Source organism: Ornithodoros turicata, unplaced genomic scaffold (genome assembly GCF_037126465.1).
Source record: "Ornithodoros turicata isolate Travis unplaced genomic scaffold, ASM3712646v1 Chromosome68, whole genome shotgun sequence".
NCBI lineage: Eukaryota > Metazoa > Arthropoda > Arachnida > Ixodida > Argasidae > Ornithodoros > Ornithodoros turicata.
This window is the reverse complement of record NW_026999389.1, coordinates 406,115-414,425: the sequence shown is the minus strand read 5'-3', so window position 1 is coordinate 414,425 and position 8,311 is coordinate 406,115. Positions and strand designations below refer to the sequence as shown.

Sequence of the window (8,311 nt, the reverse complement as noted above, 5' to 3'; positions counted from 1 at the left end):
AACATGCAAGACTGACCTTTTGGTGGGATCTGAGGCCAAATTTCGAAGGTCCTTCTTCCAGTCTCATGGCACCTGTGAAATAAGGAGTACCATTTATTCATTGTGTGCTTACTGCAAGCAATGTAAGCACTTGTATTCTGTTCTCAAAGTGTTGAAACAGGTAAAACTGACCTAATGGTGTTCTCTGAGGCCAAATTTCGATGTCATTCTTCCGGTCCCATGCGATCTACGAGATAAAGGGTACCTTTTTCAGAGTGTGTGTACATGCTGTGGGCAGCTTATAGGCTCATTTATTTCTTTGCTAAAAGTGTCATAACATGCAAGACTGACCTATTAGTGTTCTCTGGGGCCAAATTTCGAAGGTCCTTCTTCATGCTACCTGCGAAATAAGGAGTACCGTCTAGTGATTGTGTGCTGACTTTAAGCAATGTAAGCATTTGTATTTTTTTTCTCAAAGTGTTAAAACAGGTAAAACTGACCTAATGGTGTTCTCTCAGGCCAAATTTCGATGGTCGTTCTTAGAGTCCCATGCGACCTGCGAGATAAAGGGTACTTTTTTCTGATTGTTTGTGCTTGCTGTGGGCAGCTTATAGGCTCATTTATTTCTTTGCTAAAAGTGTCATAACAAGCAAGACTGACCTATTAGTGTTCTCTTGGGCCAAATTTCGAAGGTCCTTCTTCATGCTACCTAGGAAATAAGGAGTATCTTTTAGTGATTGTGTGCTGACTGTAAGCAATGTAAGCACTTGCATTTCTTTTCTCAAAGTGCTGAAACAGGTAAAACTAACCCATTGGTGTTCTCTGGGGCCAAATTTCGAAGGTCCTTCGTCACGCTACCTGCGAAATAAGGAGTACCATTTAGTGATTGTGTGCTGACTGTAAGCAATGTAAGCACTTGTATTTCTTTTCTCAAAGTGCAGAAACAGGTAAAACTAACCCATTGGTGTTCTCTGGGGCCAAATTTCGAAGGTCCTTCTTCATGCTACCTGCGAAATAAGGAGTATCTTTTAGTGATTGTGTGCTGACTGTAAGCAATGTAAGCACTTGTATTTCTTTTCTCAAAGTGCAGAAACAGGTAAAACTAACCCATTGGTGTTCTCTGGGGCCAAATTTCGAAGGTCCTTCTTCATGCTACCTGCGAAATAAGGAGTATCTTTTAGTGATTGTGTGCTGACTGTAAGCAATGTAAGCACTTGTATTTCTTTTCTCAAAGTGCAGAAACAGGTAAAACTAACCCATTGGTGTTCTCTGGGGCCAAATTTCGAAGGTCCTTCTTCATGCTACCTGCGAAATAAGGAGTATCTTTTAGTGATTGTGTGCTGACTGTAAGCAATGTAAGCACTTGTATTTCTTTTCTCAAAGTGCAGAAACAGGTAAAACTAACCCATTGGTGTTCTCTGGGGCCAAATTTCGAAGGTCCTTCTTCATGCTACCTGCGAAATAAGGAGTATCTTTTAGTGATTGTGTGCTGACTGTAAGCAATGTAAGCACTTGTATTTCTTTTCTCAAAGTGCAGAAACAGGTAAAACTGACCCATTGGTGTTCTCTGAAGCCAAATTTCGAAGGTCCTTCTTCATGCTACCTGCGAAATAAGGAGTATCTTTTAGTGATTGTGTGCTGACTGTAAGCAATGTAAGCACTTGTATTTCTTTTGTCAAAGTGCAGAAACAGGTAAAACTAACCTATTGGTGTTCTCTGGGGCCAAATTTCGAAGGTCCTTCTTCATCCTACCTGCAAAATAAGGAGTACCTTGTAGTGATTATGTGCTTACTGTAAGCAATGTAAGCACTTGTATTTCTTTTCTCAAAGTGTTAAAACAGGTAACACTGACCTATTAATGTTCTGCGAGGCGAAATTTCCATGGTCGTTCTTCCACTCCCATGCGACCTGCGAAATAAATTTACTTTTTTCTGAGTGTGTGTTCTTGCTGTGAGCAGCCTATAGGAAGTTTTATACCGTTGCTGAAAGTGTCATAACAGATAAGATCAAATTTCGGCGGTCCTTCTTACTCTCACATTCTACTTGCAATCCTTCCTCGCAATCCAGTTGGTATTTTGTGTATACATTGTTTATTGTGCATAAATAAAATCTGAATCTGAAATCTGACTTGCAAACTAAAGAACTAAGTATATGTGCGTTGTTTCAGCTGAGTACTTATTAGCGTTTCATTTCTTTGCTTTATTGAATATAGAACAGAGTGTAAGCCCCCCCCCCTCTTAGTGTTTCCAGAGGCTAAATTTCGGGGGTCCTCCTTCTTGTCCCAGTCCACCTGCAGCATAAAGAGGAGCTTGAGGTAAAAGCTCAATTGGAGTATTTTATTTTGTGACTGAACATCAAACGGGGTAACACTTCTCTTGGTGTTTTCTGTGGCTTAATTTCGGAGGTCCTTTTTCTCGCCCCAGTCCACCTGCAGAATAAACGGGGCCTTTCCTGAGTACTGCGTTCCTAATTACATCTTAATAGGAGCATTTTATTTTTTGAGTGACACTTCAGAGAAGATTGTTGCTTTCAGAGGCTACATTGCGGAAGTCCTTCCTGTACCAGTCCACCTGCAGAATTAAGGGCATCACTCACTATGCGTGGTTATTTGACCTCAAAAGGAGTATCCCTCTCTCTCTTTTCTTTTCTTTTTTTTCACTGAAAATAGAAAAGAGGTAGAGCAGTTTTCTGAGCCCAAATTTCGGAGGTCCTCCTTCCTGTCCACCTGCGGAATAAAGGTCATCTTTGAATAAAGTACCAATTTGGAACCGTTGGTCACACGTGATAAAATCGCTAAAACAATGCTAAAAGCAATAGGGCCGACACAGGACGGACGCACTGTACTTTCAAGAGATCTTTAACGATCCGCCACTGTACACACCTTATACAGTTGTGTTAGTTCGTGTTCAGTATTTTTCTCGGATAACATAAGTAAACAGAAAACGGTTGAGAGCATTAAACAGTTTAATTTACGAAAAACAAGACTTTCGTGCAGTAGGCTGCACTTGTTCAGGTTGACCTGGTTCAGGTTGACTTCAGGTAACCTGAAGAAGTGCAGCCTACCGCACGAAAGTCTTGTTGTTCGTAAATTGAACTGTTTAGTGCTCTCAACCGTTCTCTCTTTACTTGTGAATCGTTATCGCCGGAAACTTGCACATTGTTTTTTCACGTTCTACGATGTCGGATAACATACATGAATTCCTTCACCACTAGACTTGGAGGTATCTTGAGTACCGTAACCTAAATACTCCATGTTAAATAGTTTTGTTGGTATCTTAGTACCTTGCTGAGTACGCTTCGTGAGAAGCATTTGTATAGTAATTAAGCTACTTTTTTCAGCATTTAGTACTCAGTACTCAATTACTCTTTCCGTTTCGTCGAGTAATCAGATGGGCATTCTGTTCCTTTTTTTTCTGTACTTCAATATATTCTTACTAGGATTTCTAGTTACCGATACTGCTTCCCGACTCTTTCTTACTTTTATTAGTTGCCTGACTTTCTGGTATGTATTTCAGTTGACGACTAGTGTCACCCCTTGCCGACATTCTGTCCACATATATGCCTGCAGGAGTTTATGCCAACGCTCGCCTTTCGGATGCCACGAAATATCTCTCGTCAGGGCGACTCAAACGTGACTTTTACGGCTCAGTGGCATTACCGACTGCTACAAGTTGGCTCTCCAAGATATCGTCACTGTGGCGATCTGGAAAATGTAGAACACACATGCTTCTCCGTCGACCACAGTACCAACTTCTATGGACCACACGACCAACTTTTATGGACCACACTTACAGTGTCTCAAAATCAACTATGCTCCCGCTCTCTCGCTATGACAAAATTGCTTGTTTCATGGTCAAGTGTAGCCCGCAAACGCTCTGCCCTGAAAGTATGCACTGCTGACCTTTCGGGAAACGATAATGCATTGGTTTTCACCGTCTCGCTCATACAATCAAATCACAGCGAGGAATGGGGTACAGCGCCACCTGTCGAATAAACAGCGACATTTCCTTGAGTTTGTTGTCTTCATGATATTAGTGCTTTCTTCGGTTTCAACGACCGACACTTTTATTCACAGCTACCACCACGTGACATCCTATGACCACGTGACGCTGACACATATGGCCATTCCTGACATCCATGTAAAGCTACTGCATTTGAACTCGTTTGGCAAAATGTTACATTATTACTGGCACAACTTTTATGATTGTGCCTAGCATTAATTTGCTACACGTCACTTCCTGAAACGGGCTGACCTACGTTGATATGTCAGCATTGGTTCACGTTAGGCTTAGTCTAGAGAGCATGTGAACACTGTATATTTCCATTCGCCGAACACAGAGGATTACGTGCTGACATTCGGAAGGCCATGCAAGCGATTCCGTGTTCTTTATGCGAAAGAAATGTCGGGAAAATACCTCCATACATCAGTGCTTTCCCTGTTGTGCTGGATGGTTCGGCGAGGCAGTGCAGAGGGTTGTTTTCTGTACTACAAACGCATTCACTGCGCATAGCCTTGGCGCATGATCCCACGCCCCGTTCTTTGACAGACTGAACAAAGATAACCGAATCGCGCAAAGCGCCCCGTCAAATCAATTAAGATCACGCACGTCTAGATAACAGCATGACAATGCCCTGTGAATACTTTGAAGCGAACCTGCCGATAATCTGCGTATATATAAGAGATGAAGCGAAAAATATGAAATGATTTGTGAGCGCTGAAACTTTGTAAAATTTGTCAGACATGCTTGACCATACCGTGCGTTTCCTATGTTCTTGCTCAGATGGGTTTATTGCAATGACGATGCCGAGAGACACATACTGAATGGTTTTCTATATTCAGTCCAGTGCTTGCGCCAAAGGCGTAAGGACTTATGAGGGAATGAGCGGGAAATAGCCTGGTAGAAAATAAGTGCACGCGGTAACTGCTATGCGGTTACATGGAAGAATAGAAGGTGGCTTGATAAATTACGCTTGACCCATACATGGCGCCGTAGGACTACCGAATGCACCAAACTACCGGCACCCCCAGAATAAGAATGGGCGAACGGGTTACTAAGAGATCCCGTGTTTTACAGAGCCAAAAATAGAACGGAGGTAGACAAATAGTGTAATGACAAATGGAGTTAATGGCATGTACAAGTATGCTATACCCTACCCTTACAGAATCCGTACCTCATGTTTCATTTGCTACTTCTAGTCTTGTTAGCCCAGGAAAGGTAATTGTAGAAATTGTAGCAGTAGCAGCAAGTACGTGACCGGCAACAGAGGTTGACGGCACAGCCACCATCTTTAGAATAAGAATCTGTTGAAAGAAGAAAATACAATAACTGAAATCAACCACGAAAATTTAATCAATCACGAAAGTTGCTTCGCAGCGCCAGCAGGGAATAAAATAAAAATTATCCTTGCTTCTACAGCCTAGCAAAACTAGTCAAGAATGATCAAGTACGCTGTTTGCGCACACTACACAGACTTCGCAAATTTAGAGGCCGCGGATGAAATGCGATTATGTACACACTTATTGCCTTGCCCTGCAGACTCGATTGTCACATGATATTCTTTTTCTCGTATACTAAGCTGAAACTATCACACCTTACCGTTATGAAATACGTACTCTGTCACATAATCTTCTAGCATTAAGCACCAGTCATGTCAGGTCTCTCGTGTTTGCCGCTGAAGGGTGTCGCTATGCTCTCTGTACGGATATGGTTTTTTGCGCGAAGTGTCAAGCTTGTGCTTGTTCTTCCTTTAATGTTTGTATATAGTTTTTTTTATTATTATGTCGCGAAATGTACGTAATCTCACTCTCTCTCTTAACCAGCGCTATGTCGGCTGATGAGAAGGACTAGGGCACGTAGAGCTACATAACGTAACTTTTCCTCCAGTGTCCTGTATCGCCTATATTTTCGTCGTTGTATTTTTTGTTGTTGTTGAATGTTATACGAAATAAAATTAAAACGAAGATGTTATGCATGGTTTGCATCGCCTCGAAGTCTGACGTTTCATCTTTGGGCGAATCACGAGGGAAGGGGCGGTACTGCAACGGGAGCCGTGCGGGCAAGATGGCACGCGCATTTAATCTGGAAAACCAAAATATCGTTTAGAATTATCTTTTGCTAGATAAGACGGGTGGCGATAGCAAGGTGTTATCGCCGATGGGGGTCTTACACGTGCTGTTTCCCTCTTTACTGCGAGGGAACCTGAAGCTTATATAACCCGCAGCGCTACCAAGGCAGACAGGAGAGCCATCCTGGGCGCTAGCGTGGGCAACATCTGCGGACTGGTTCCTTCGGCAGATTACGACAGCGGTCTACTACTGGGAACGGCGATGTAAGCGAACAACCATGCTGTTTGTTGCTGGTTAACCTGAATGTTGTTTGTGTTCTCTGGGACTCTCTTGTCCAGGGGACATGAGCAGATAGTTGGTAGCGGTTTTCTCGAGTGCTTTCATCCTTGTGTTGTTTTTTCCTTTGCGTTTTATTTGCTGTTTCCCGCCGTTTCTTGCCAGTCATGCCGGCCAAGAGGAATTCAAACTCCCTCGGCAGTGCCGTGAATGAACCCGCGGCACGGGACAGCAGATGACTTCCACTCCGTGTGCTGTCGTAATAGCTCGGCAGCACATCCACAGTCCTCGGACACCCGCTGCGCAGGAACTTGACGATAACGGCGCTTTCCAGCCACAGCAACCCTTGGTCGGAAGACTTCGACTTCGAGAGGCCATCAGAGTCACCGACGACGTCGTCCAGCATAGGGTGCTGGCCGCATATCCTGACTGTTTGTCCGATGACATTTTGCACTTGCCAGACGTTTTGAGAAGGTGGTAACAAGGTGTTATCGCTCAAAGCTCCCCTCTCACTCATCTTAAACATAGTGTCGCTTTAGTTTTACTGCGAGGGAACCTGCAGCCTGTGCAGCCGTAGCACTACGGGCGCGGAAAAGAAACACCTTGACGAGTGTTGGTGCAGAGGACAAATTACGGAGCAGTAGTCTTCTATAGGAAACTGTTTATGCGAATAAACATACTGTTGTTGGTTACCCTGAGCGTTACTTGTCTTCTCTGAGACTTATGTCTTTTGGTCAGATGTAGTTCGCCTGGTTTAGTTTGCCCCCTTCCCCCTCAGTGTTTCCCGAGGTCAGATTTCGAAAGCCATTCCACCTGCAAAATATAGTACATTCTACTGAAGCTTTTTTTTTTTTGTTAAAACATGCACGACTGACTTATTGTTGTGAGCTGCTATTCTCTAAGGCCAAATTTCGACAGTTTTCCTTCCATGCTATCAGCTAAATAAATGGGTACCTTCTGAATGTGTGTGCTTATACAGATAGCAGTGGAGCTAGACATAGTCTTGCTCTTAGTTTTCAGGGAGAGCGGTACTATTTGTTAGATGGGACAACCCCGCAATGCCTGCCCAAATCATGTCTACACACTAAATCTAGTAACTGGTGCAAGGTAAAAAAACATTTCAAAAGTTGCCCTGTAACCTACGTGCATGAGAAACTTTACACAGATCTATAAATAGAGGTTGGTCTTCTGCCCGCCAAGACGTAAAAATTAGTTGGTTACACCTACCACTGATTTGGTACGCAGATTACTTTCACAAACGATCTGACCAACGTTGATACGTGAGCATTGGTTCACGTTAGGCTTGCCTAGACAGCATGTGAACAAGGTATATTTCCATTAGACAAACACGGACGGTTACATACGTACTTTCGGAAGGCGTTCCGGACCGTTCTGTGCTCTTCGTGCATAGGAAATGGCGGGAAAATACCTACAAACATCAGTGCTCTCCCTGTTGTGCTGGAAGGTGCGCAGAGGCAGTGCCGATAATTGTTTTCTGTACTATATATGCACTCCGTATGGCATTGGCGCATGTTCCCATGTCCCGTTCTTTGCCAAACTAAAAAAAAAGATAATCGAATCGCGCAAAACGCCCCGTCAAATCAATTAAGATCACAACCTTCCTGCATGAAATGGCCTACTTCTTGACGTAACTGTGCCATTTCGAACGGAAACGTTATCACAATTCCGTAGAAAGAGACCTTCTGCACCAGGAGCCCCACCGCACTCTGACGCAAGTGATTTCACGTCGTGATCTTTGCATGTTTCCATGTAGGCGAATCTTTTGGCACCCATTGTAACCCGCAGTTGTATTGGAAATTAACGCTTTCTGAAAAGCAGCCGGTGGGGGACCTGGCAGATAACTGCAATGGTCCACTACACGGAACGGCGATAGGAGCGTATTATGCTGTTTGTTGCTGATTAACTTGAATGTCTGTTCTCCGGAGCTGGCTTGTTCATGAGACATGAGCGGATAGTTGGTAGGTGTTT

At 43.6% G+C, this 8,311-nt stretch overlaps 2 long non-coding RNA genes across 3 annotated transcripts; one reads left to right on the top strand and one right to left on the bottom strand.

The window, feature by feature from the left end:
* Positions 1 to 2,446: 2,446 nt before the first annotated feature.
* On the bottom strand, positions 2,447 to 7,876 carry LOC135374524 (uncharacterized). Of its 2 annotated transcripts, XR_010416936.1 has the most exons (4): positions 7,691 to 7,876; positions 7,016 to 7,135; positions 5,152 to 5,281; positions 2,447 to 2,704 (listed from the first exon to the last, which is right to left on the bottom strand). It is a non-coding gene; the product is annotated as an uncharacterized LOC135374524 (long non-coding RNA). The 2 variants fall into 2 exon arrangements; XR_010416937.1 differs by lacking the exon at positions 7,016 to 7,135.
* LOC135374523 (uncharacterized) lies at positions 6,154 to 7,014 on the top strand. Its single transcript, XR_010416935.1, has 2 exons — positions 6,154 to 6,309; positions 6,488 to 7,014. It is a non-coding gene; the product is annotated as an uncharacterized LOC135374523 (long non-coding RNA).
* Positions 7,877 to 8,311: the final 435 nt, after the last annotated feature.